At 37.5% G+C, this 26,466-nt stretch overlaps 1 long non-coding RNA gene across 3 annotated transcripts; it reads left to right on the top strand.

Annotated features, from left to right (window-relative positions):
• The first annotated feature begins 21 nt into the window (after window positions 1–21).
• On the top strand, window positions 22–25,953 carry LOC143661960 (uncharacterized). 3 transcript variants are annotated; one of them, XR_013165043.1, is made up of 4 exons: window positions 22–114; window positions 4,869–5,004; window positions 24,513–24,700; window positions 25,807–25,953. It is a non-coding gene; the product is annotated as an uncharacterized LOC143661960 (long non-coding RNA). The 3 variants fall into 3 exon arrangements; XR_013165041.1 differs by having other exon boundaries at window positions 25,802–25,953; XR_013165047.1 differs by having other exon boundaries at window positions 4,869–5,082; window positions 25,802–25,953.
• The last annotated feature ends 513 nt before the right edge of the window (window positions 25,954–26,466 follow it).

Genomic DNA, 26,466 nt, shown 5'->3' with positions numbered 1-26,466 from the left:
CTAGGTGTTATTGGACCCACCATTACATGAAGTTAGATGTGCAAAACAGCACTACATTATAAAACTAGAAGTGGTATACTTAAGTCAAGGCTCAAGTTGGTCCTCAAAGCACAAGTAAGTTACATGAGAATCTGAACCAAATACTTACGGGCCCAACTGTTGACATATTACCATCTCTTTGCCAACACAGAGCTATGGCATATTGGGGGATTTCCTTATAATCAATTGACTGAAGAAAAGAAAACTCACACCTTGTTTACAGATGGTTCTGAAATATATATCATCAGAAAATGTTCAGATGCAACAGTAGAGTTTATTTCTGGGGTGTCCCACCTAAAGGACATTGTGAAGGGAAATCCTCTCAGTAGATGGAACTTAAAGCAGTGTATATGATAATTCATTTTGCTTGAAAGAATAGATGTTTGATTCTGAATCTGTATACTTTTTGATGAGCTGTCATTGAATTTTTAACTGGATGGCCAGGGAGTTGTCAATAATATAATTGGGAAATTGGTGATAAATAGGCCTACAGAAGATGTATGTAGATAGACCTTTCTGGAAAGGCAAAGAACATGAAAATATTTGGGTCTTTTGTTTATGATTACCAGAAGGTGACTTTGACAGAGGAAGATTTTAATAAAGTGGATAAATGACTCATTCTGTGGACACTAGTTGACTTCTTTCTCTTGCCACTGCTGTTATTCCCCAATGGCTTCCTGAATAAAGTGGTCATCGTGGTGGGTGGAAGTTATGCATAGGATCAGCAACAATGAATTCCATTCACTAAAGCCAACCTGGCAACAACCATTGCTGATTATCAAATCTGTCATCAGCAGAGATAAACACTTTATCCTCATATGGCACCATTTTCCAAGCTTGCTACTTGGTGGCAGGTTGATACACTCGACCATTTTCATAATGGAAGTGGTATTACATTGTTCTAAGTAGGTTATACAAACATACCGGATATGGGTTTGCCTTCACTGAATGCAATGCTTCTGCTAAAAATAACATCCATGGACTTACAGAATGCCTTATCCTCCATCATGGTATTCCACAGTGCAGTGCTTCTGATCAAGCAACCCACTTCATGGTAAATGAAGTGTGGGAATGGGCTTGTATTCCCCATCATCCTGCAGCAACTGGATTGACAGACTGTATCCTGGCCATTTGAATATTCAACTACAGTGCCAACTGGATAGCAAGATCTTGGAATGCCAGGGTGATGTTCTCCATAAAGCTGTATGTAGTCTGAATCAGCTGCCAGTCTATATTGCTGTACTCATAGCCAGGACTCATGGGCCCAGGAATCATGGGGTAGAAATGGGAGTGGCACCACTCACTATTTTCCTGACTGATTCACTAGAAAAATTTTGTTTCCTGTGCTTGCAATTTTAAGCTCTGTGGGTGTACAAGTCCTATTTGCAAAAGGAGACCTACTTCCAATAAGAGACACAATAACGATTCCATAGAATTGGAAGTTAGCACTGCCACCTTGTCACTTTGGGCTCCTCCTGCCTCTGAATCAAAAGGCAAAGATAGGAATTGCTGTCCTAGCTGGGGTGATTGACTATCAGTAGGGAAGGGACATTGGACTGCAACTACACAATGCAGGTACAGATGATTTTGCCTGGTATAAGAAATCAACTATGGTGTCCCTTTGTACAATAAATTCAATTGAAAACTGCAAGAGACCAATATGGGCAGGACTACAAATGACTGGAAACTTCAGGAATGAGGGTTTAAATGACTCCATCATGCAAAGGACCATTACCCACTGAAATACATGCTGAGGGTTAAGGGAATATGGAGCCAGTAGTGGAATAAGTTGGTTATAGATAGGAGCTACTATCACATGTTTAGTTATAGAAAAGAGGGTTGTAATTGTTATGGATTTTCCTTCATTGCTTTTTATCACTATGCTTGAATATAAATGCAAAGCAAATATCTTTGTTTTCTTCTCTATCCTAACCCCTTATTGGATGGCATAAGTTGCATGAATTTCATATCATAGTATCAAGTTATAGAATATTATTAAGTTTAAGAATGTATGTTACCCAAGGAATTGCACACCATTCTGAAGAAAGTGTGTGAGTTTCTAGTTATACACAGGCCAGTTGAGTATTGATAGGAAAAAAATGCTTGCTATTGCTTTTGTTTAGAGATTAAGGAATCCTTAAGGATATGTGGCTGGGTGCCAAATTAACAAGGGGTGGACTGTGATATTTAAGTTCATGTGTTAGCTTGGCCCAGTTTTTGATATGTATTTGTTTGGTTAAGCAAATAGACCTGAGTGTTTATGTGGGAATTTAAATGATCAGTAAGTCAATTGCATTTATGGCTGACTATATCTACAACCAACTCAGGAGACTGCCTTCAACAGTGAGAAAGGTCACATCCAAACAATAATAAATGGAGTATTGATGATTTCAGCACTCAGAAGGGAGAATTTCCATCTCTACTTCAGCCAGCAATCTTCTCCTACGGAATCCATCAGAAAGCTTCATTGGAATTCCCACTTTGAGGCCTACCCTATGGAATTTGTACTTGTCCATGTCTACAGTCTTTGGAGCCAAATTCTGTAAAAAAAATCATAACATTTATATTATACATACATATAGATCTTCTATTGCTCTGTTTCCCTAGGGAACACTGGCTAATAAGAGTGATGGAATTCTGCAATCATCTCTTGATGCCTGAACACCAAGAGCAATGGCAGCTCAAAAGCCACTGATGGGTCTCTTCCCTCAGTAATTGTAGAGACATTGCTAATATCACCTGTAGTTCCTTTGCTCTCTCTTTACTCTGAGCAGAAGAATACAATGACCCAAACCCACTTCCAACAGCTTATGTGAAGTTCCAATGTAGAAAACACCTCTTCAGTACTCTAGATTGTTGAGATTGTGGTAATATTTTCCATCAGCCAAAGAGCTTCTCAGGCCATGGCTTTCCCTGAAACTTGGCAACAGGAAAAAAATAGCTGGAATAAAAACACAACATTTGGCATTTACAACATAAATGCCACAGAAAACCGAAGGTTTTAATGGTCTTAAATCACCATCAGTGAGGAGATATCTTAGTTTGTCTTCCTAAATTTCAATCAGATGCTATACAAGCTTCAATATGTATCCTTACTGACAAGAGATAGTTAAGAAATTTTAACTAATATTATCAATTCAAGAAAAATTTAACCAAACAGAATACATGCCATGAGTATATCTGTGGAAATTCCTATATTGTTCTTCACTTGTTTTGGAAATAATGGAAATGCAGGACACATAATTGCATAAATTTTCTAAGATTTTAGATATTTCTATAACCAAAGAAAAATATCCTTCCTTAGGTATTCATTTGAGATATAAGAGGAATAACTATAGTTTGAAAATTAAAACCACAAAATAAATATTTATTCATGAATTATTTGATTTCATAATTGAATTATTTCTATTTTTAAAAAACAATAATTGAATTAGAATTAATTATCACCTAGGTTAATCAACATTTAAAGAGTTTGTAATCCTAATTTTTGTTAAAGGTAGACAAGTAAACATGATATGTCTTAGAAAAGGTAAGGGTAAGGTCTCCAAGGCATGATATTGCTGATTGTGTTGTCCAAGCTCTACTTATGTTCTTCTTAATAGTACATTTAGCCTGTGTTTGATGCCTGGAGAAAATTAAGCAATGATGTTCCTTTCATAAGAAGAATAAGAATCTTCTCAGATCCTTGGTGTTAAATGTAAGATATAAATTTTAGTGTTTCTCTTAAAGAATTAGAAAATCAAAATAATAAAAATTATTTTTTCAAACTAAAGTTCTTTCATCCAAGCCATTTACCTAATTTATAAATTATAGGTACATTATTAGTCATAATATATTTTTTTTAATTTTAAATAGTGATATAGCTTGCAACTATTACAATTTCACTATTTTTACTCTGAGAAATAGGGCAAAGAGTTCAGCATTTTAGAGAACTGGTTGAATTCAGACTGAGGAAAATGCAGTTTTTCCATTACTATGTATCATCTTCCTATGTGAATGAAACAGCTTTAAAATTTTCACTGCACTTTAGTACAGTTTAGGAACTAAAGGGAAGGAAAGTGTGCTGGAAAAAAGATAATCCCAACCCAGACTTTCAAATATATCTGCTCCATAGAATTGCCTCCTAAACCTTTTTTATTCAAAATTTGGTCTGCACCAGCAGCAACACAGTAATCTAGGAGTTTGCAAGAATGCATAACCTCAGGCTACATCTCAGAACTACTGATTGACAATCTGCATTTTAGCCAGATCCCCCTTGGTGATTAGTATATACATTAAAATTTAAGAAACACTATTTTAAGCACCCAAGGTTTGCAAAAATAACTTTTAATAATAAGAGAATTAAATGAAATCAAGATCCTATGGTATGTGCAGATGTTTGAAACTTTCATCATATTAACTTTTAGCATATAATTATATGGAATATATTAAAGTCATAATATTTTTTCTGAGTGCCTGGTCAGTTCTCATTTCCAAAGAGGTACAAATTGATTGATAATATTGCCAAAATTATCTCTACCTATAAATGTGAAATTTAGGCTATCTATCTTTCTTAAACTCTCCATTTCCATTAAACTAGCAAAAGACAAATAAAGCTATAAAAATAATAGTGAGGCATTCTGACAGTAACTGCAATTTCTATATGTTCTCCCAACTGAAGAGAGAGTTCCTTACTGCATTAATGGTAACAATCTTTACAAAATCTGAGTCTTTAATATATGTGTTATGCATATATAACACACATAATGTATGCTAACATAGATATGTATAGCTCAGTTTTCTTTTTGTCACTTCACATCTCCTAAAACTCTGTTTTCTCCTTTTGCTAGGGTAAAACCAGAGCTGTGGGTGGACAACCTACACCAAACTCAGACCTAAAGGTTATCAATATCAATCCCAGACTGAAGACTTAGAAAAGAATCTTAGTTGTTGCATTTCTTCATCTCATCCTGATATTTTATTTTTGTGAGTACTTACAGCTAATTTTTAGAAAATGGAACAAATAAGGAAGGTTTCACTGGATATGGGCAATTTGGCAACAAAGTGAGTTAGCACATTTCCTTTATTTCCTTTAGAAAGGATGCATTAAATATGATGATCCTGAAGTATAGAATGAGTAAAATAAAGTGAAATCACATGCTCATGAAATCACAAAATGCAAATGCTAGGAGAAAGTGAGTAAAAATTAGCATCAAAAAACATTTTATTTTATTTTGATTATAAAAAGGTAAAGCATAGAAGAAAATTCTGAAAAACAAATAATATTTTAAAGAAAGGAAAATGTTTATTTGCTGGCTATCACCTAAATTTTGACAGTACTTTGGTATGTACATTTTTAGAAGCTGGGTTGAATATGCATGCATATATTTACTTTTTATAAGTAAACAAGTTTTCATATTATTAAATTATTTTTAAACATGCAGTTGACTGTGCTGTGAATTTGCTAAAATAAATGTTATTTATATTTCAAATATCAAATCTGCTTTCACTTACTTTAAAACACTGCTGTAATGAATTCCCTTGTAAAGTATCCTTCTGTACTATTGATCATTTCCTTTTTCAATACAGATTTTAACCATGGAACTTATCATATACAAAAACATGTTAAGCTTTATTTCACCACCTCTAAAGGTAATCTTATATAATGGCCCCCATCCATTTAAGTTGGAAAACCCAATGCCTAAGAATCCTCCTTGACAACTCCATCATTATACATAACCAATCCTTGCTTATATTTGCTACTGAATTCTTTTGGAGTACACCAACATATTTCCATCTCCAATACCCATCCTGGAAATGGAAGATTCATATCTGTATTTCAGACACCACAGTAATCTCCTCATGGGTTTGTTCACTTATTCTTTATGCATCTTGCCAACAATACTCTGTCTGTCCCACCCCGCAGGACAGTCAACGGGGTCCGCCACCTGCTGAGGGAAGAATGGCTATGGGACAGAGAGACGCAAGAAGGACAGCAAGACAGGATTCTGATCAAGTTGCAAATTTTATTAAGCAAGCCGGGTGTATATATACCAACTTGGGGAGGGAAGTAGGGTATGTGGAGCATTATGATAGGAGGGAGTTCGCGCCGGCGGGAAGGGTTGGTTAGATGATTGGTGGCACTTATTGTCAGGGGAAAAAGGGGCAGAACAGGCTCTTGGCGGGAACCTATTTCCGTGAAGAACCTTGTTGTAATATGTAGATGCTATTGCATCAGCCGGGGTGGCCATGTTGGCTTAATTGCCATCTTAAATTAGCCTCTGGTCCCCAACATCTGTCCATCAACTAGAGGGTATCTGTTCTAAGAGTAAATAGATTTTGTTTCCTTCCTTCTTAAAACCAACCAACACCATTGCATTTTTTAAAAGAATACAAACTAAACTGCCATCCTAACCTAGGAACTCTGCATGATGTCTCATCTCTGTGCTCACTAACTAACTCACTAACTAACTAACTCACTAACTAACTCTTAGTGTCAGTTAAAGCCACACTGCTAGTCTTCTCACCATATACTTGTCATGCTCCCTGTGGTAGTTAGATTCAGTTGTCAACTTGGCCAGATGAAGACACCTACTTCTGTTGCTGTGGACATGAGCCAATGGAACGTGAACCTTACCTGTTGCTCATTTACATCTGCAGTAGGCTAGGAGGCGTGCCTGCTGCAATGAATGATGTTTCACTCAATTGGCTGGTGCTTAAATGAGAGAGCGCAATGTAACACAGCCCAATCAGCTCGGCATTCCTCATCTCAGCACTCGCAGCTCAGCCCAGGTCTTTGGAGATGCAGAAAGAAGTTACCTGAGGAAGGCTGTTGGAACCCAGGGGCCTGGAGAGAAGGCCAGCAGAGATCATCCTGTGCCTTCACACATAAGGAAGAACCTCAGTGGAAAGTTAGCTGCCTTTCCTCTGAAGAACTAACAAAATAAATCCCTGTTTATTAAAAGCCAATCCATCTCTGGTGTGTTGCATTCCAGCAGCTAGAAAACTAGAACACTCCCTCTTAAAGAAATCTTGGCATGAACTGCATATTCCATCAAAAAAAGACTCCCCATTTTAGCAATCTGGTGTGAACTCATCCTTCAGGATCTTTCCTCATACATCACTTCCTAAAGGGAAATTTCATGATCCACTAAAAATCTCAAAGCTCTGTAAATCATCTTCTTCCAATTACATTTTCACCATTTCATTTTACTCAAACTTGGTTCAATACAATTTCATATAATTATATATGATGATAATATCATGTGATTTAATTCATATACTCTTATATCTACAATTAAGCTATATTGCATGTTTCAGAAATCAACACCATACAAAAGATGCATGTACATGTACATGGATTAAAATCTCTAGTTGAGATGTAGATATTGGCAGAATGGATAAGGAGACATGACCCAAATATATTCTCTTAACAAGAAACTCATCATACATCCATAGTTAATAGTAGAGTGAAAATGAAAAATGAAAAACATATTTGGTGCAAATAGTAATCAAATAAGTGTTGGGATGGTATATTGATATAATACAATATAGACTTTAAGTGAAAATTACAGGAGAAAAAGGAAAGACATTATATTTTGATAAATAGAGAGATTCAACAAAGCCATGTAACAATTATGAACATATTTGCACCTAACAGCCAAGCACCAAATTATACAAAGCAAACGTTCACATAATTTGTGGGAGAAAGAAAATCTCTCCAGACATAGTTGGGGATTTCAGTTCACTACTTTCAACAGAGGATAAAACATTTAAACAGAAAATCAATAAAGTATTGAGGAACTAAATAGCACTAAATACTAACTAGATCTAACCAACATGTGTAAAAAGCTTCACCCAACATTGGAGGAATGCACATTCTTTTCAAGTACACATAGATCATTCTCTAGGTGAGACCATATCTGAGGGCACAAGAGAAGTCTAAATAAATTTTGAAATACCAAATGTATAAAAAGTCACCTTTCTCTCAACAATGTTATGAAGCTAGAAATAAATAACCAAAGGGAAACTGGATTATTTACAAATACATTGAAATTAAACAGTACTTTATGAAACCACCAATGGTTTAAAGAGAACTTTAATAAGGAAAATTAGAAAATATTTAGGGATGTATGGATATGATGACACAACATACCAAAAACTGTGTATTGCAGTGAAGGGGTGTTCAAAGGGAAATTAATAGCTATGAATGACTATATTATGAATGACTGAAGATCTCAAATTCATAGCAATTTTATAACAACTTTATATATTTAGGAAATGGAAAGACAAGCAAGGCTAACCCACGCTTAGCAGAAGAAAGGAAATAATTAATACTATAGTAGGAATAGATGAAATTGAGCATAGAAAAAAACTGACAGAAAGAACAAAACTAAAAATTCCAATTAAAAAACTCAATAAAACAACAAACTTTCAGCTAGACAGATGGGGGAAAAATGAGAAAAGATACAAAAGTTTAAAATCAGAAAGTAAAATGATAATATTACTGACCCTGAAGAAACGAAAATATTGTAAGAGAATATTCTGAACAATATGATGCCAGCAAATTAACCTAGAATAGATGGATACCTTTCTTGAAATACATCAGTTACCCATGTTGACTCAAAATTTGGAGTAGACTGATATCAGTAACATGGTCATATAAACACCTACTGAGAATCTCTCCTTGGAGATCCAGTGTTAAAAAGAATACTGAAGACTTCCGGAGAAGATGGCGGCTTAGTAAGGTGCGCGCATCTTAGTTCCTCCTCCAGAACAACTACTAAATAACTAGAAACAGTACAGAACAGCTCCCGGAGCCATGACAGAGTCCAGACACACAGTGTACCCTAGTCTGGACCAGCTGGACCGGTGGCGAGACTCCACTGCGGTGAGGTCCCCGAGCGGTGCGCGCTTCCCGGGGCCGCGGCGGCTGGTGGCTGACGCCCCTCCCTCCCTCCTTCCCAGTCCAGCAGAGAGACTTGGAGAGGCGAGTTCCCCAAGCCGCGGCGGCCAGCGACCGGTGCCCCTCCCCCACGTGCGGCTTCCCGGGCCAACTGGGAGCCTCGGATCAGCAGTTTCCCAAGCCACGGCGGCCAGCACCCCTCCCCCACAGGTGACTTCCTGGAGGGAAAGGAAAGACTCTCCAACAGTAGTAGAGACTAAGTCCAACCTAACACCAATAGTGGCATTAATAAACAAATTCTGACTACTAAAAATAGGCCCTCAGCTCAGGCAAAACTGATCAAGGCGGAAGTCGCCTATTGGGCGAACTGAAAAAGAGGAAAGGGGGCAAAACAGAGCCTTCTGCAGCTGTTTCTATGGAGGCTTGCTTGCCTCTGGGCTCAGCGCTGGGATTACACAGGTTGCAACTGCCCAGAACGCAGAAACAGGCTGCTTTCAGGGTTCTCTACCACCTGAACCTTCCCCACGGGAGGGGTGAAATGCAACTCAGGTGGAATCCCTCTCTCAAGGAATTCAGATCCCAGGACCTCACAATTTGAAGCCATTAAAACCAGCCTACAACCTTTCCTCTGTCTCCACCACACACCCAGCAGCGAGAGTCTTCCAAAGTTAAAGGAGCCACAACATCTTTTGCTGGTGGGACCTGCAGACAGAGAAGCACCACATACTGGGCAGGATAAGAAAAACAGAACCCAGAGACTTCACAGGAAAGTCTTTCAACCTGCTGGGTCCCACACTCAGGGAAATCTGTTTGAATGCCCAAATGCCAGCAAAAAATAACAAATCACACCAGGAAAATTGACGATATGGCCCAGTCAAAGGAACAAACCAACAATTCAAATGAGATACAGGAGTTGAAACAATTAATTCAGAACATTTGAACAGACAAGGAAAACCTCATCAAAAATCAAATCAGTGAATTGATGGAGGATATAAGAAGGCCAGGAATGAACAAAAAGATGAAATCAAAAGTCTGAAAAATAACAGAACTTATGGGAATGAAAGGCACAGTAGAAGAGATGAAAAAAACAATGGAAATCTACAGTGTCAGATTTCAAAGGCAGAAGATAGGAATAGTGAACTGGAAGATGGGACATCTGAAATCCAACAAGCAAAAGAAAATATAGGAAAAAGAATGGGAAAATATGAGGAGGGACTCAGGGAATTGAATGACAACATGAAATACATGAATATATGTGTTGTCAGTGCCCCAGAAGAAGAAGAGAAGGGAAAAGAGGAGAAAAACTAATGGAGGAAATTGTCACTGAAAATTTCCCAACTCTTATGAAAGACTTAAAATTACAGATCCAAGAAGTACAGCATACCCCAAACAGAATTGATCCAAATAGATGTACTCCAAGACACTTACTAATCAAAATGTCAGAGGTCAAGGAAAAAGAGAGACTCTTAAAAGCAGCAAAAGAAAAGCAATCCATCACATACAAGAGAAACCCAATAATACTATGAGTAGATTTCTCAGCAGAAACCATGGAGATGAGAAGATAGTGGGATGATAAATTTAAATTACTAAAGGAGAAAAACTGCCAACCAAGAATTCTAAATGTGCAAAATTGTCCTTCAAAAATGAGGGAGAAATTAAAACATTTTCAGTCAAAAAAATCACTGTGAGAATTTGTGACCAAGAGACCAGCTCTGCAAGAAGTACTAAAGGGAGCACTAGAGATAGATATGAAAAGACAGGAGAGAGAGGTATGGAGAAGAGTAAAGTAAGAAGAAGGAAAATTATATATAGCATATAAAATCCAAAAGGCAAAATGGTAGAAGAAAGTACTGCCTGCACAGCAATAATACTGAATGTTAATGGATTAAACTCCCCAATCAAAAGACATAGACTGGCAGAATGGATTGAAAAACAGGACCTGTCTATATGCTGTCTACAAGAAATGCATCTTAGACCCAAGGATAAAAACAGGTTGAAAGTGAAAGGTTGAGAAAAGATATTTCATGCAAACAATAAACAGAAAAGATCAGGAGTAGCTATACTAATATCAAACAAATCTCTAGGGATCCACTGAAAGATGGTGTTCCCTCTATGTCTCTGTGGATTCCACAGCTCTTATAGCTGAGACATCTGTAATTCTGGCTTCTTTACTTTGTGTTTCAACCCTTCCACAGGACCCAACCATAACCTCAATTTCCTTTTGTTTACCACCAACATGAAGCAACTCTCTGTCACCAATGCCCATGTTGAAATGGGATCCCATATTCACAATGGACTTGTTTCACTCCAAGATAACACTCAGATATTAAATACTATTACCTACTTTATCTTTGGATTCACTTACACTCTTCACCTTAGACTTTCTGAAGATATTAAATTCTCCCCGACTTAACTCATCACACTGGCTCACTTTCCTGTCACTTTCCACTACTGGAATTCTCTGCTCTCCCACTTCAGATGCTCTTTAACACTGGTTCTAAGTTCCTTGATTCAAATCATGATACAGATCCCTGAAAATTCAACTCCAGAGAATCTTTTTGTTTGCCTTTACTGTCTCTAAAATGCCTCCAATTTCAGCCTCTCCTGGGGGAAGACATTGGCAAGGTTACCCTACTCCAACTTCAAACAATGTTCTTGTTCTCTATCTATCCAAGACCTTTTTCTAAAGACACTCTGAGACCAAGCATAGAGAGTCCTGTAGCAGGTTTTCTCACAAACTTGATGTGATGGAGCAGCTGAAAATACAATCATAAAGATAATGACTTTCCAGATTCAGGGGCAGATAATGAGATAATGAGGGATTATTTGCAAAAAAAAAAACTTGAGCTCAATCAAATTCCAGAAATAATTTAGAGCCATGAGCCTCAATTCCTCTGGAGTACAGTGGTCCAACTGGAGCAATGCACAGTGTTCTTCACCAGCCAGATCCCAGAATATAGGAAGAAATCTTGCAGCAGGACTCTAGAGGTCAAAAACTTCAGGATGCCCTTTGTCTTCTAGCTCTCAACTTTTCCCCAGTCCAAGCCGGGCCTGCAGGCTTATAGTGTCCCTGACATCATCACCTCAAAATGTCCCAACCTGAAAATTACTCTGGAGCAGCTATACTATCACCTTAGAGTAAGATTAGCCAAATCTCACAGGGGCCATCTCAGAAGAATCTAAGAGTCTCTGACACTGACACAGCCTCTGCAGTATCATTGAGGCAGTTCATGAAATAGGAAAATATGAGCTACCATATTTTAAGGGCCAAAACAGAAGGGGTTTGAGGAAATTTGATTGAGGTTTCCAAGAAGCTTCTCCATGAAAATAGCAAACGTTCAACTTGGGAAGTACCTGGATAGTTGCATCAGCATAGCCTGAGATGGACTATTTAATATTCCAAGTGAGACATTGGGAGATGATTCAGACAAAGATGAAGAGTAAATCAATGGTCATTCAGGGATAGACTCAGGGAATGGCTTATCAAGGGTCCTAAAAAGAACTAGACTAGAAGCAAGTAAAGAATATCTAGAAAGTGCATTTAGGCATGAAGTTAGGACAGATTGTTCAGGGTAGTATTGCTATATATGTTTAAGGTTGATAGATAGCTAATTCTATGTTTTCTCTTCCTGGGAATATCTATTCTTTGTAAACCATAAATTTGTCTCCCACTGTTGGGTCAGGAACATCATCCCCTTGCCTCTTAAGAGTTCTCCTTTGATTTAGGTCCTTGAGCTGCTAGAAGCCTAATTATTCAATTTGGATGCGGCAGAAATGGAACCCATTCTTCAAAGTGCTTTAATCAATGAATAATGTAAGGTAATTATAATACAATCCTGGCCCCTTCTACCACCTATGTTTTCCTCTTAAATCATCTCTGTTTTTAAGATTGACTTCATAGTTGATGTTGCCAAGATCCTTGGATGTATCCCTTTGGCAAATCAGGAAGATACGTGATCACAAATATCCTCCTGGATAGTGCTTTCCCTGTTCTGTCCCTGGCAATGAGGAAAGCAAGGACATCTTGAAATGACCCTTTCTGATAACATTCATCATGTCTAGACACCCTCAGACTGGGGAGAAGAACAGAGACTTTCAGACCTTCACTTCAAGCATTGGGGCCAAAATAGGACAGAGTGGGACTGTTCTGGAGGAAGATGCAGCCCTGATTCAATGTTAATAAATGACAGGAAATGAGCCAAGGAATGAAAGTGGAGGTTTTCCAACAATATACTCCAGACACAGAATAGTAATGGCTTGGAGAACAACCATTTTGGAGCTCCAGGGAGAAAGGTAAGCCTGAGAAGTCCCCTAATCCTCACTAAACATAACCAGATATATCAAAAGCAAATGACATGGAAATCTCCCTAAAGATAAGTTGAGATCTTAAATATCTTACAGCTCCAGATACTGGACCATTCTTTCTTTCTTCATCAATGCTGGCTCCCATTCTAGGGAAAAATCATTTTAGAAACCATCTTGCTGGTGAGTTGAAGCTACAATTCATGGTAGAGCTACAGAGCTAGCATCAAGGTTAACCCACCCAAATGTCCCTGTTGGACATATTGTGGCATATAAAGTCTTGCAAATTATCCCCAGAGTGTACTTAGTGGAGACATAGCAGTTTGGAGATATTGGAGAAGAAGTCAGGGGCAGCTGGACCATGAAACATGAGGCTTTATGCCCTGAGTATCCAGCAGACGAATTTAACCAAATCAAGACAGCATGATCAGTAAGGCAGCAAAATCATCAGATCATAGAGCAAAAGATGTGTGATTGGGTATTCTCCATGCCAGATGTCTCACCCTGATCAGGACAGAGAATTAACAGAGATCTTGGTAAACAGAATGACAAAATTCCTGCCACAGAAGCAACAAAGTATGCCAGCAAGTAAAGGCAAATATTTCAGTGGAATCATCACAGGATATAAACATCAAAGAGCTGGGCAGTTTCTCATTTAAAAAAAGAACAAGTGTTTGTCAGTGCCTGACAGAGTCCATATCCACTTAAAACCAGACCTGTCTTCATCCACAGTAGAGACACCCAAATGCAGGTGAACAAGATAGTCATTGGCATAGAGAAGGAACTGGTACTTAGGCAAGGACCTCAAGTATTGGGGGAAAGAGATTGGTAAGAGGAGTGCCTGGCTCAGGCAGGGTCCATAGATGAACATGGCTGTGACTACAGTGTTTCCCAGCAACTGGATGATGAAAGTACATGGCAGTGATAGCTCCAAACCCTGCAGCCATAAGCCTGCATCTGAGGGTCGTGTTGTCTGATCCGTGACAGGAGGGTCAAGGAAAGAAACAGACCTCCTGGGAAAATTGAGAGATTCATGGACAAGAAACTATTTGAGGATTCAATTCCATTACCCTAAGGACATGTGTGACCACAGCTAAGACTTTTCAGCTGGTGCCAAGGATGCTGGTGATTTTTATCATCATCACCCCAGACCGAGCTGTGCCTTTGGGGGAGTGCCTCTTGTCTTTAGTTAGAAAGTCATACTTTATCCTTTACTCGGAGTAATTCCTCACAAAGGATGTTTTTGACCAAGTAGAGAAATTATATTAAACCTCATTAAAACACATCTTGTAAATAAGAGGGTCTCTATTTCTCATAAGCAAGGGGGTTTATCCTTTCCAGATGTATTTGATTTTTCTAATAAAGAGTGATGTCTTCCACCTATGCCTGGTTGGATATATAGGATAAGGGTACCTTACAAACAGGGACTGTGAGAAAAAACAAGTCAGTTTCTTCTTTAATGAGATGTGGTCCTGACTTGCAAATGTTGCCCAGAAACATGGAAGTAGATGCAGAATGGCATTATAAACCCACCTCCATCCTGGGCTCCTTCACATGTCTCTGCTTAGATATACAATTTTAAAAATAAATTATTTCTTATAATAATGCCATCAGAGGTAAAATATCACAAGATATCTCTGTAAAGGTCATCTTGGCCATGTCTAAATGGGAACATGTAATAAAAAAAAATCACCCAGGGGTCAGACTCAAATTGTCCATGCCCCTGTTCTCTCACTGCATTAAACTTAAATATATGACTTTGCACAATTTCCTCACTAAATCTCAAGGAAAGATAATATACAAGTAGCTTCAAGTGTCAAAAAAGTGGGGACATTGGGGCTAGTAATTGAATAAAGGATAAATTCTGACTTCAGAAAGGGTGGATAAGCTGTGTTCCTGAATCTCTTCATCTGCCATAGCTGCCACCTGCTCCCAGAGACTCCTCATTTCCCAGTGGAAGTTATGATGCTGGAATCTACTTTCCATATGTCAGCTCAGTCTATAGTAGTCCTTTCCATTTGAGCCTCCTCTACCATTTTTAATGTTTGAACAAGTAGGGAGTACAGAAATTCCATCTCTGAGTGTGGGAAATTGGGGGAGCTCTCAGCAAGGCCACACAGTTTCTGATTCATGCCCCTTCCCCGGATTAAATGTGGTCATTGTGACCAATTTTCCTTTCATATAGTGATTTCTTTTGGGTTATACCTAAGAAATAGGAATAATCTCAAGCCTTATCAACAAGTACCTCCAGAAACATCATCCCCTGGTTGCTGGGACCTCAGTGGGAGATCAATATGTGGGGTTAGTTTGATCCAGAACTATCTGAGGGTATTGCAATTAAAATAGCATATTTGAATAAGGAAAGCCTGGAGTTGTCTGCATAGGTGATGGAAAATATGATGTTAATGCCAAACATTGACTATGTGTGTGTCCAATTTCATATTGTCTCCCACCAGAGAGTTTCTTAACTTTGTGGAATCAGGCTCTGGAGTATAGAGTTGAAAGCCGAGGCTCGGCTATACTTGAAACAATACTTTGGCTAGATATGAATTCCTATTCCCTTCTTTAAATTTCTTTGTTCTGGTCCACATTTCTTTAGATAAATTATAAATTTAATTACACATTCAAATTCAAATTCATCTCAGGAAAATTTGGATGGGTTCTGTCATTTGCTTGGCATTAATTTCTAAGTATCTCATTATTTCAAATTTTTCTTTTTCTTTTTTTCCTCTTTTTCTTTTTCTTTTTTCCTTTCTGAGAGTATTTTAAAATAAAAGACAGGTATTTTAATCAATGCTTTTATTTTCCTTCTCTAAATATTTTGTATCCAGTCTAAATATGAAGCTTGTAAGATTTGTACTCTTTTTAGAATATTTGGATTTAATTTTAGCCACTGAAAAATTATATTTTAAATATTTCCAGGGACATTTAATAGAGAATTCTATTCCTTTATGTAAAAAAAAACAATAAAAGGCAAAACTAGATTTTAAAATGTTCAATAGTTTCATTGTTAAACTTAATAATGTTTAATGTGAAAAAAACGTACTGTTTCTCTTCTGTTACTTTTTCTTTTGGAAATTCTGAAGGAGATGCTGGCTGGGATTCAGCTCAGCCAAATACCACCTGTACATGCTACAGAAATTTCTCAAATATTATTTCCAAAAAATAGAGAGAGAACTTTTATGTGTATCCTAGCCAATTGTCTCTGAATGGTCTTTAAATGTTTTGGTTAAACAATTGTTTGCAACCTTCTCTATTTTTCATTTTACTCACTACGTAATTATATTTTTGAATCACAGGAAATTGATCTCTATATGTGGTGGGTGATAGGACCTCATGTTCCTTAAAATTTTCATCTTGATAATAAATTTACTTTGCATCTTTCTATGACTATAATATAAATTCACACCATGGTTCTTTATAGTAACATGCTCTATATATGACACCACACATGTCATGTACACAAAATCTCTATCTTCATAGGTGGTGTTCTAAGCTCTGATTTGTTTTTACACAGGTTTATTTTTCTGTTTTCAGTGTAAGTTCCACTGAACTCAATTATTTTTAATTAAAGAAAGTGCTGATACATTAAGGCAAGTATTTCCTTTCATCTATCTCATATATGTTACTCTGCTAATATTCATACTGTCGTTATTGAAGCCATGATTTCCTGCAAATATTACATACACATATATGGCATGCACATTAAATTGCATGCGATTTAAAATATATATATTTTAAATTTATGGATTACTTTTGGAAGTTTTATACGTGTGCTGTTTGTCTTTCTATCTGCAGATATGATATTTATAATTATTTTACAAATTTTTATAATTATGTCCATCAAAATCTCTAAATTTTTTAGATAAAAATGCATATTATACTTATGAAGTATGTTTTTGTGTGTGTTTCCTATGACATCTTCCCATTGTTGTTTTTTTGTTTTTTTTTTAACATGGACAGGCACCAGGAATCGAACCCAGGTCTCTGTCATGGCAGGCGAGAACTCTGCCTGCTGAGCCAACATGGCCCGCCCATCTTCCCATTGTTTTATGCACAATACTATGTTTACTTTAAATAATGCTAAAGACTCTCATTGGCTATAGTAACACATCTTGTTAAGAATTGCTATAGGCTTTACTAACATAGCTGTAGATTTACTTGGCATTCTGTATTTAAACTATGGTTCTCTAACTGGACACTCATATGTCACTGTCTGTGCCAGAAACTAGGAGACTCTCATGTAAAAGGTGAGGACTTGGCTTGGGCCTTTCATTTTTAAAATGCTCTATTGAGAACAACAAATTCATAGAGCCACACGAATTTCAAGTACAGAGAGTATTGTCACCCCTTTATTAATATTCATCTCACTTTTATTGATAGAAATTCCAGTATATTCCTGAGTAAAAATGGTGATCCTAGGATTAATTTTCGAATTATTCCTGAGTTTAATGAAAATGCTTCTAACTTCCTATCAATAATACAGAGATTTATATACTTGCAGTGCTTGCAGTATGTCAGATTGTGTCCTCTAATCCTTAAGTGATGCTGGTATTTTTTTTATATACGTAAGTGTTGAAAATTTTCAAGTGGTTTTCTCAAACAATTAAGAAACACAAAGAGGTTTTCTTGTTTGTTTGTTAATATGGTTTATTGCATAAACATATTTAAACAGACTGCATTGCTGGAATAAACCCAAATCAGTCATGTTTTTAACTTTAATTATTCATTTTGTAAAATAATTAGTAGTTATATTGGTTATTTTCATAGTTAGTTATGAAACACTCACCACATAAAATCTTTTCCTAGACTCTCTTCTCTTCTTTTCCTAAAATAGTCTGTAAAGAAGGAGATTGAACTCTAAAAGATTTGTAAAATTTCTGTACAGATCAATGAAATTTTCTTTGAAGTTTCAAATTATGAAGTAGTTATGTTTTTACAGGTTCTAATTATTCTTAATTAAATTTGGCAGTCAAAAATAATTTGGTAGTCAATATTTTATAAACATTTCACTTTTCAATTTTACATTTATTAACATAATGTTGTTCATCACAATTGCACTACAATTACGTCAGATGTAACCATCAGAGCAAACTGGTTGAAGGTTTAAAAGGACTTTCCTTTACAGTTTTTGTAACATCCTAGGTGCCCATAATTATTCCAAAATGAAATGTGGAAGTAAAAATTGGGTTATCATTCTGTGGCTTTCACAAAATTCAAATCAGGCATCTTGTTTACCTGAGAATAGAGGTAATATTAAGGATGTATCAAAAATATATTTCTTAAAATTGTCTACTTTATTCCACTTCATGAACATCTAAGGAGTATTAAAAATACTGATTTATCCAAGTTCTACTTCCAAGAACTACTGAATCAAGAGCACATGGTTAAACCCAGAGAATTGAATGTTTTAAATGTTTGCTAAATATATATATAATGCATGTTCAGGTTCTAAACTAAGTATAATCTATCATCAAGTGAGCAGAGGGCACTGAGCAGAGCACTGAGGTGAAGAAGTACCCATTCTGATATTTTTCATTTCAGAATCAACAAAGCTTCAGCATTCTCATAAGAATAGGGTTCAGAAGGGATTATCAATATATTCACGAATTTAAAAGCAAAGATACATAAGGTCAGATTTTCTCTTATTGAGGTAGGTTATTCTCACCAGAAAGACTAGTTTCCTGGAGTTTTCCAACATTATTTCCCATGATATAAACTCTCTGAATAGGAAATTCCTACTAATTCTAAAACAATTCTAAGGAACATTTCCTTCAATGTCAACAGTGCATGAAGTGAGAAAAAACAGCAAATACAGAAAAAACAGTGCAACACAGAATTTTTTAAAAGAAGTAGGGAGATTTCTTATTTTCACATAATATGTGATGAGAAGAAAAGAATAAAAATTGGTTTGAGTTGAAGCCAGTATTGTCACTGATCCACAAAAGATAATTTTGAGCAAGTCATTAACACTAATTCTGTCCTATTATAGATTTCCATTACAAGATATGGGATCCACAAAAATTTCCAGAGGCGAGAACAGTATAAAATGACAGCTGGATGTTTTTGGAAGGCAGTACTCCAACTGGCAAACTCCAGGAGTTTATCACATATGTACCTTAAGGGCAAAAGCATTGACAGCTTTTGTTCTGGATTGTTGCTTTTTATTTTCATTAAATTTTGTATAAAAACAGGCTAGGAAGATAGAGTTAGTTTTTCCCTCTGGAGAAGAGGATGTATATATATATACACACATATTTCTATGCTAATAATGATAATATCTCCTTCCAGGGCAAAAGACGTTACACGTGTGTAAATGCTCTATTTAAAACACGGAAATATCCTAAATTCAGTGTTACTCAACTCAGACTTAAACACTGTCTGTGCGGCATCATGTGACATTCCTTGCAAGATCCTTCTGAGGCTTGGAATTCAATGAAAACTAATGCAAACATTAAACTAATGTTATCCACTGTGCCATAACTAATCAGGTCTTCTATCTCTGAGCCAGGTCTTCTGCCAGCATCTAAGTATTGGCTTAGATTAGTTTATTCCCTTGCAATTTGGGAAAAATGTTACATTTTTCACAGTTCCTGAGAATGACTATTGGTGTGACTCAAAACAAAATAAATGTGTAAATTAAATTTGTGAGATAGATTGGATTAACATAAAGGGAAGAAAATGCCCACCCACTCTCTAAAACATAATGGATTTGATGTGCATTGGGGAAGCTACCTGGGAGAGAGGAATTGTTCAACAAAAATGGATGAATAATGTAAATATTGTAGTTTGGGGCCTCCTATGCAGGGGAGGGAGACCACTAGTTCAGGGCGCTGAATAGATAGAGGAAGAAGAGTCAAGGCTGCTCTTGGGAAAAGAAACTCAGATGGAAGTTGAAAAAAAACACACAATTATATAAAAATCATTTGCCATGGGGTGGCTGGCAAATGTCTTCTTATGTACCACACTTAAAAGTATCTTCAATAAAAGTCACATGTCTCACTGAAACTTTTCTGTGCAAGTTAATTACTCTGGGGACACTTCAAAGGGGAAACAATATCTATATCTCTATTGATGTAAGTAAAGGACAGATTTTACAAGGAAGGCTGAAATGAGGACAAAAGAGATTTTGAGGGTGTAAATCCTTAAGAATTATTACTTTTAAAAATCTGGAAATCCTTCAGAGTTCAAGGCTGTGTAATGGTTGGGGTCAAAACTGAGATCTCCCATGGAGAAGCAGAGAAAACAGGTATCTAGGCTATGCATAAATTAATGGAGAATTGCTCTTAAGTGAGTATATGAGATGTGGTAAGAATGGAAGGGGAAACGCGGGAAGCCCAGAAAAGAGTAAAGATTACTTTGGTGCAGTGTGCCTGTTTGTATGTGCTAGATTATACGTTAGGAGGAGTGTCCATAAATACACACGCCCTTTTTGTTTTCTCACCCACCCTAAAGACTTGTTGTGACTGTTTTGTTGCACTGATACTCCTGTCCACAGCACATGTTTTTGGTGTCTACTTGTTCCAGGCCTCCTGGTGCACCCTATGAATAGATCTACTTTTCTCTGAGGAGAATTAGGGTCCATGCCTGAGCTTGAAAATATATTCTATAGATCATGGTTTACGTTTTTGCTTTCTGCATGGTCTGGGGAGTTCTGCCTTCTGTTTCTCTGTCACCTGAAGAAGCATCATTTTTGTCAGTATTTCACAAAATCAGATATGTACACCATGTATCATCAGGAAACTTAGCTCGAACCTCTGTACAGTGACCCTTGCCTGTTCATTTCTGACTTATTAACACAATTCCTTTGAAAACCACAGACACCTTGAGATTAAAACATAACTCTTCTGAGAAGAAAACTGGGCATCACGGCGGTCACAATGAGGAAGAGAATATTTATCTAAAACATCTAATCTATCTGTGCTTGGTAGAGAGCTCCAAACAAAGTCCAAAACAGAGCATTTCCATGAATGGAGAGTATTACTAGGATAGTGTGGGTCACCAGCAAGAGAAGAGTCTCAACACTTTTTCATCTCTCACCTTCTCATCTTAAGTTTTCTGGGTCTACATCCTTTTTTAAGAGTGATATGGAGATTAATTTGGAGTCTCTGAAGACCTCTACACACATGTGAAAAATGAATCTGTGAACTCACTGTGCAGAGTCCTATCTGATGGAGCATCACATGGGTCTCAGATTATGTGCCAATCTTCACCATAGAACCAGTGACTGGAGTACCAACTGAGTACCACATTGCAAAAATGTTGTCTTTTCTATATAACTCGAAGAAGGAAAAATGAAAAATATTTTTTAGCCATTTTAAAAATAAAGTAGATTTTCAGAGCCTGCCCATGCCAAAAAAAAAAAAAAAAAAATAGAAAGAATTAGAACTTCTCCCAGATGCTGTTCTGGTTGCCCAAAGGATTTGAAGTATGATATAGCTCAGCCGTCAGTCATGCTTAATAAGGAACAACAGGAAGGTTATTTTGGTTTTGATGGCAGTGTTTCTGGGTTCTCATTTGGACACATTGTTTAAGATTCTTAAGTTTCAGACTGCTCTTTGGAGATGGCGTCTGGTCATCACAGCATCAGTTTGATGTTGTGAGGCTCAAAAGGGATATTTCCAATATGATTATGACTATACACCATATACTTCCTATATGATATGATTTAGTATAAAGCACCACACTCGTATGAGTTTTCATACTTGGCTTTATATCCTACTTCAGGGGATACTCACAGTCTCAACTGTGTCAGAGTCTACACTCAGAAAGGGTTTTTATGTCTCCTCTAACCTCCCTCTATTTCTACCTTCCTAACATGCAATATGGCCTCCTAATTTCACATCAGAGAATGTTTATCTGATAAAAAGCTGAGGCAGCATCACACATGCTTTCTCTTTGGCAAAGCAGATGAGCCTTGTCCCCTTCATTTCTTATTCCTTTTCCTAGCATGGTTCATGAGATTTCAGGGCTACATGCCAACATAGTGGTGTCACAAGAGGAAAAATCCATAGGAAGACAATGTGAAGGAAAGCTTTGGGGAAAAGGATGAAATGACTATTATAAAGTTGGGGATAAACAGATGGAAGCCTCAACTACTGTGAAGTAAATGGGTTAATTTTTACAAGGAGCCACAAGTGGGCCATGATACAGTAATCTCTAAAATAGAAAGAGGTTTAAGCATCAGTTTGATAATTTTCAGTTTCTTCAAATAGGCTCTAACCCTGGGCTACAAAATGAGTGGCAGAAAGATGTGAAAAGCTGAGATTAGTTCCTAAGCTTAACTCTCCTAAACAGAGGTGTCCTTAATATGTAATTCTATAGTTTTCAAAGTGGAAGGACAAGCAACTTTAATAAGGGCAAAACCTCAGGATTCTGAGTTCTGCCTGTTGAATGAAGCAACCATGCCTGCTCTAGGTTCTACACAGCTGGCAGTAAGGACAAACAGATACAGCAGCCAATGGATACTACAGGGTTTGAGATTAGCTGAACCCTCTGTGATCTAGAGCCATGCATTTAGGGGCATCAAAGAGAACTGAGAGTCTCATAGAGATAGGGGTTTTACTTTAAAATTGCTCATAAATGTTTCCAACAAACATTAAAAGGGAAAGAGAACTCTGAATTTTGTTGGATGTTATATACTCACATGCATGTCTAGAGTAGAAGGATTAAATTTATTGTTAGATTTTCATTTTATAATCCTATACACCAAGTGCTAGTGAATATCCTCAACCACATGCAATAATACAGATAAATACACAAAAAATATAAGGAATGATACAAGCCAAACCCAGAGTTCATTCTAAATGATTCCATTTATATAAAGTTCAAAATGTTACATGTCCCCGTAGTGGTTATCCTTGGGATTAGTGACTGGGAATGGACAGAAGTAGGCATCAGAGGGCTGGAAATATTTGAATTTTTTATTTAGGAGCAGTACACAGAGCAGAATTTGGTGTATGAAATTTTATTGTACTGTGCACTTAAGACCTGTGAATGTGCTTTAAAAATTTGTTTGAACCACCTTTCCATTTAAAATAAAGTTGGGAGAAGGCAAATAGATTAGTGTTGTAATATTTCTAGATTGTCAAGTTAGAAGGTAAAGGTTTTAAATATCTTTACACACAATTATTTTAAAAAGAATATTATAATGTAAAGGTGAAAAACCAAGAGATACTGAGGATAAAATCTCCAAAGTAAAAGATTAAAACTCAGAATTATTAACAAGGAAGAAGTAAAGTTAGAAAAAATAAGTAATGGACCAGGTGTAATGAAGTACACACAATACACAGGCAAATTGAATCCCCAAAATAGCCATCATTCTATTAAATGCAAATAGAGTAACTGTTCCTGTTAAAATCTAATATTGTTCAAGTATATGCAATTTGAGAAATATTTCTATATTTTATTGAATATATGCATGTACATATTTATATAGTTGGTTAGATTGCTGAAATATTAGGATTATTAGAAATAAATACACATTGCATGACTTTTTAGTGAATCAACCACTAAGATATTGTATTTTTTTTAGAAAAAGATTGTATAAGCAAAAGATAAAATAATCGGCAATTTAAAGTACTACTTAAATAATAAATAATACTACTTTAAGCAGTATTATTTTGACAATTTCCCAATATTATTGCTTGATGAATAACAATCACATTCTTACTGGTTATACACACAGTGAGATTATATATATGTGTGTGTGTGTAAACACATATGCATACATATAAATGCATATTTATATGAAAAATATATACAAACATATCTAGATATATCTGTATATACATATATAATTGCATGTATATGTGTATCTGTGTGTGCATGCACGTATGTATACAGTATGTATATATCTGTCAGCCTAATTATCCATTGCATCTTGCTTTGTGGTTTATATGTGGTAAATATTTTCATGTGTCTCATGTGACCTAGAATGTGATTATTTTGTGACACAAGCTTCAATATAGATGCATTAAATAATCAAATCATACTATTTTATAATAGCTTTATAATATAATGGCAGAACTAAGTATACTAAAATATTTCTGCCCATGGGAAATAAGTATTTTGCTCCTTTGCAAGTTCGCATCATATTTTCTCCATAAACAAAATGGATTCATGACTTCCACACTTCCAAATGGTTATTCCCCCTCGGTCTCCTTTTAATCAATTTTTCTACTGACTGTGTCCATTTAGAGAGACACAGAGCGCCCTCCTAAATTTTTTTCTGTCTCCATGGTCAATTGGCATCTTCCAATTAAACAGAAATTTATATGTTCTACAGATCCCTGTGAACTTGAAGCCCGAGAGTCCAGGTCCCGGCCACAAGAATGCACCACGTCCACCACTGAGCCTGGCCCACAGGCCTTCCACACCATAGGGCCATGGAAGATGGCTGGGACCCTGCCTAGGCTCACCATGGGAGGCTGCTTAGATGCTCTGGCCAGGGACAGACTTTGGTGCCTAAGCAAGGTATGAGGACTTGGATGATTTTGTATTGCATATCTGCTATGTTCTAATCTCTGCTGAAAGCACTAGCAATAAAGGCAGAAATAAGAAAAACAGGGGTCCATTCTTATGGAGTGTTCAGTGGCTGTGTGAGCAGTGTTTGGGTTTGTAAGCTGCTGGAATGCGACATACCAGAAATGGAAAGGCTTTTATAAAGGGAATTTAATACGTTACAAGTTTTCAGTTCTAACCTATAAAAATGTCCAAACTAAGGCATCCAGGGAAAGATAACCTTCACTCAAGAAAGATCAATGGGTCAGGAACTCCTTTGTCGGCTGGGAAGGCATATGGCTGGCATCTACTGGTCCCTTGCTCCTGGGCTCCATTGCTTTCAGCCTCTGTTCCTTTGGGGGTTCCTTACTTTGCTTCTCCAGGGCTGGCTTTCATCTCTTGGCTTCCCTTGGCTCTCTCCAGGTCTGGCTTGCTTAACATCTCATGGCAACATCTGATGGGCTCCAGGCATCTCCAAACTTCATGTCTCTGTTCTCCACGTGTCAGCATCTGTGTCAGCTCTGCTCTGAAGTTTGTGTTGGCTCTCTCTCTGTCGGCTCTGTCATTTTTGAGGTTGCTCCAAAATGTTTCCCCTTTTAAAGACTCTAGTAAACTAATCAAGACACATCTGGAATGGGCGAAGTCACATATCTCGGGAGATAATCTAATCAAAAGTGTCTGACCTACAGTATTGAAACAGGATTAAAAGAAATGGCTGCCCCCACAAGTTTGTGACAAGATTCAAACATGGCTTTTCTGGGACACAAAATATTTTCAATCTGGCACAAGCAGTGACCAACGTGGATGAAAAAAACAGAGTGTTCTCCCAGAATGTTCTGGGTTGTGTAAGATGCCCCACCCAGGATGCAATCCTGGGATGGGGAGAGCCATCCCATAGTACCTGAGATGACAGTTCCCTCAGCTCAGCAGAATGAAGATTTTGGAGCAGATTAAATATGATTCAGAGAAAGAAATGAAACATAAAATATTTTACTTTTGGCATTGGAGAGTAAAATTTATACCAACTACACATTTCTCTGTAATGTGACTAAACTGGCTTTGTTGTATTTTCAGAGCAGATGAAAAAGCTGAGGAGAGTAACTTCATTTCTCTGTGATAAGTGCTCAAGACATCTGACATCATTACACCATGCTTCCAGGTTTGGTATAACGATAATTTAGGTTTTGCTGTCCAGCCCCAGTTTCCGCAATTAAAGTCATATCATCTTTGGCTCAGTGAACAAGGAAGAACAGTACTACAGGGGTACGAAGTCTCCAGGGTGCCGGTCTCCAGGGGCACCAGGTCTCCAGGGGTGCCAGGTCCCAGGATGTACCAAGTCTCCAGGTTACCAGCTTTCCAGGGGTGCCAGGTCTCCAGGGGCACCAGGTCCCCAGGGTTCTTGGTTTCTAGGGGCGCCAGGTCTCCTGGGGTGCCAGGTCTCCAGGGGTATGAGGTGTCCAGGGGTACCAGGTCTCCAGGGATACGAGGTGTCCAGGGGTACGAGGTCTCTAGGGGCATCAGGGCCCCAGGGGTACCAGGACTCCAGGTTACCAGGTCTCCAGGGGCACCAGGTCCCAAGGTGTACCAGGTCTCCAGGTTACCAGGTTCCCAGGGTGCCAGGTCTCCAGGGACACCAGGTCTCCAGGGTACCAGGTTTCCAGGGGTGCCAGGTCTCCAGGGACACCAGGTCTCCAGGGACACCAGGTCTCCAGCCGTACGAGGTCCCCAGGGGTACGAGG

The sequence above is a fragment of the Tamandua tetradactyla genome, chromosome 2, assembly GCF_023851605.1.
Source record: "Tamandua tetradactyla isolate mTamTet1 chromosome 2, mTamTet1.pri, whole genome shotgun sequence".
NCBI lineage: Eukaryota > Metazoa > Chordata > Mammalia > Pilosa > Myrmecophagidae > Tamandua > Tamandua tetradactyla.
Note: the sequence above shows the minus strand (reverse complement) of the source record. Positions and strands in the feature narration are given on the sequence as shown.